This window comes from Homalodisca vitripennis, chromosome 2 (genome assembly GCF_021130785.1).
Source record: "Homalodisca vitripennis isolate AUS2020 chromosome 2, UT_GWSS_2.1, whole genome shotgun sequence".
Classification (NCBI taxonomy): Eukaryota; Metazoa; Arthropoda; class Insecta; order Hemiptera; family Cicadellidae; genus Homalodisca; species Homalodisca vitripennis.
This window is the reverse complement of record NC_060208.1, coordinates 115411219-115415372: the sequence shown is the minus strand read 5'-3', so window position 1 is coordinate 115415372 and position 4154 is coordinate 115411219.

The window sequence follows — 4154 nt, the reverse complement described above, 5'->3', positions numbered from 1 at the left end:
TTTGTTTGATATAAAAAACTACTTCCTGCAAAGAAAACACTTAGAACAAGTTACTATTCAGCAGGACTACGAATAGTGAATGGAAACAAAACATAACGAACAACACAAATCACCCTCGGGGTCGAGACTTCCGCGCTAAAGTAGACCAGACAGGCTCTTGGGAAATCTCGTGATTGTACCTACCGTAGGGCGCTCATCATTCCGCCGGTCATCACTTGCTTGTTTTATAGTAAGTATTACACAAGTTAAAGTAATACATGTCTGATTATGACATCTTCCAAATAAATAAAAATTAATCGCTAGATGTGATGCTAAGCGTTAATCTAGAGACAAGTTTGAAAATTTGTGTCTAATCACTTTTTAAACACAATTCGTAACTCGGGGTATTCGTTACTTAGGTATGCAACATCTTTATAAGAAGAGTTATATCGGTAAAATTTGCTGGAATAAGTTTTGTTAAAAGTTGTGTCTCGTAATCAAAATTTAATTGACATTAAACAAAAGTTAGCGTTTTAAACTAAAGTTGTTCGTATAGTATGAAGCTTTCGCTTAGATTTAAATTAATTTGAAGAAATATTAAGTATGTAGTGCTTAATCAGTAGTGTAATGCATTTAGCAAAAGAAATATTTTACTACAGATTCGCCAGTAACGAGTTAAAAACTTTTAATTCATCGAAGATTCGATTTAAAGACCTAATGAACAAAGATGTGAATGCTTACTAGTAAGGTACGCAATAAATGTTAGCTTCTTTGGCATTGTTATATGGCACTTCAAAAATTGCTTAACGGGATAAAAGGAATTAACAGTAATATGGCCCACAATTCATTCTTTCCCAAGCGAAAAGTCCAAAAAATACCAAGATATCTATAACGCAAAGACCTATTACAAACAATTATTTTATACAAATGTTGGATGACCTTTGTCAGGGTTACCCCATAAAACATAGGATGCGTTTATTAAGTTTACTTATCAGTCCCCTGAATGCAGTACATTTTCTTCATCGGGACTCAACTATTGTATTGGAATTATTATAGATCGAATATAGACTCATTTTGACTGATGTGCAATAATGAAACCTATCTGTGTATGTATTTTCTTAATCTGGGCAGTAAGAACTCAAATGTGACACGATAAATACAATTTCAAGTGAATGGAAACTGCCGGAAGAAGGTAGGTTTCACACGCAAAACCTAGATATACAAATCAGTTGCAATACCCCTAACCTCTAATCTTCACAACCACGAACATTGAATTAGTATGTCCCTGATATGTGACTAATTACGTTTGAAAAATATATTAGGGTTTCAAAATATTACATCATATGTGCTTTCAATAATTAGGCTAAGGACTTCGACTTTATAATTGCAGGTAACAGCTAGCAATAAATCTAAAAGACGTAGGGATACGTAAGATGATTATATAACTGTCTTCTTTGTTTAACTACAAATGTATACATAGTCAAATTTGTAATTATAAAAATAGAATAAGTTAATTTCAGTAAATATTGAATCAATGAATTTATTCGATTTCCGACGAAGAAAATAGTTTTATTATTCACTGTTTATTGGTAATTATATACTAGTTAGTTATTTTATATAATCTAAGCATACCTCATGCAATTTGTGATAAAAATTTGTATCTATATCATATTTAGTATGGTTTTTAAACCACTTTTTAACTCATAAAACCTGTCAAAATAGACAACAGTCGTACCAAACCGTGATATTCTGATAAGTAATTAGTTTCATTGTCAGTGTTACATTACTGTTCCATAAATGCATTTTAAACGCTTTTAATATATCAAAAACTAAGCAAGGAGTTAAAAATTAATTTTATTGAATGCTACGATTGTATATATTTGAAATACATAGCAAAACATCTCTGTAGTATCAGACCCTCGTCTCAAGAACCGTAGAAGATTACATCGTATCTTTAGACGCTGTGCACTGCAGTAAAAGTATTAGACTTATATTTTAAGATTTGTCCAATACAGAATAAAAATACAATTATTATATTATTATGATTATCTTAGAGTTATTATATTTACAGTATAAATCTTTACACAATTCATATTGCTAAGGTATTTAGTCAAATATGTTGGTAATGTAAAGAAACAGTACTGTAGAGATACATGGAATTGCAGTTTATGTTAGTTTTCCGTCAAATTTTCACTAAGTGATCTTTAGAACTTGGGAAGCAGAAAAAGAGAAGATAGGTTTGATAAAAATCCGCTTCAAATGTGTTTGAAAAACAAGGAGATTATTATAGTAATCTAAAAAAATGTTACTTTTTTGACCTTACACTATTACTGTTGAAAGAATATATTAGTCTGAATAATTATTTAACGTAGAAAACAACTCAATCTGTTATTAAAACGAAAATAATAATCATCCGTTAGTATAAACATAATTACCTTTACGATAGTCAAATTAAGGTAAATAACTCAGGCACCTATCTAATTTTGTGTACCTGTTTCATTTACAAAACATACATGTTACAAAATACCTAAAGTATATTCAAGAGGCTTTTTAATGGTTCATACTTAATCCCCTAATGTTTGTATTACTGTGAGAGGTAATACCCTAATTGTTTAAATTTTGAAGTGATTATCTGCGAACAATTTTCAAATTATTCTTTTCTTTATTATTTCGAGAATGTTTATCAATAACAGCTTAGAGATGGTTTTAAACAAATGAGCACACTTTTGAATTATGCTATTATTCTACGAATAATATTATCGTTTCATCAACATACATTTCTCAAGATAAGTTAGACTGACTTTGTACTCACTTAACTTTTCCCATATGAACAGTTTTTATCTAGGAAATACCACTGGGGACATTAAAGTTTTTACATAATTTTTAAGATTACTATTTGTTTTTTAAGTAATATCTGTATTTAAAATACAAATGTATATGCCATATATGCAAAGCCGAGATAATAATAATAATAAAAATGCAAGTATTTCGAATTTCTTTTTATTTACGGTAGTGTACATTTATTCTGTGTGTTAATAAATTATAACTATTGATTAAACTTGAATAGTAAATAAGTAGTCTCAGGTGCACCTGGTTAAATTTTACCAGATAAAACAGGTTTTATTTCTAACAATTAGCATATATACGTAATTTATATTTACAAAACGTATAATATAACGTACAAAACTACAGTGGGAAAATAATTTCAGGTGAGAAACGTATGAATATCCTAATAACATTTTAAACATTATCAGTAATAATCTTTCGAGGGAGCCTCAACACATTTTAACAGTAATGAATGATTTATTTAAATTTACCAATGAGTATCACAAAAGAGTGACTAAGGCAGGAACCTAAATCTCATTTCATGCCTCAATTTTGACAGCGGTCTTTCACACTACGTCAATGGTTGTGTCTTGTTACAGGAAGATACAGTTCACTAATTTTACAATATAATTTATAGAATTTTTTAAATCTCTAGTATATCTCAGAGGATACATTGGAAATTGGTTTATTATTTTAATAATACATAAGTTCTGTAAGATAAATCTTAAGAAACTCTTTATAGTATTGAACGTTAAACGTAAGTGTAAACGTTACTTCTAAAACCTTTATTCAACCTATTTTTAAATACTCCCTTCAATACTGTAGGAGGATATATTTGAAAAATATGAATAAAGTTTATTTTTAATTACATCGATGCAAAACAATTTAAACAGCTGAATCAATGAATGTGGTGTTTTCATTTATGAAAATATAAATTATTTACTAACGGTTTTTTTGTAATAATTATTTTATTACTAGCCCTGGAAATTAAAATGGCTTAAACGCTGGCTTTAAGGAGTATGGCATAGTTTTTATCTATTTAATTATAATTATAACTAATGATTAATCTATTTCATAAAGTACTGATAATGTAAATAAAATCTATATATTCCTTACCTATTGATATACTAATCTGAGAAGAGTTTAATGCCTAATACCGAAAGGCCAAGTTGACCTACATGCAACTAAAAATCTAATATGCCAATATTTGTGTAATTCAGTTATGTATAAGTCCTAACAAATTAACTGCCCGTACTGCTAAAACTTAAACCTATTTAAAAATAAACTCGTAACTTGTTAAATATTTTCAGAAAATCGTTATGACTAAAAGCTACAATAAACATTCATTC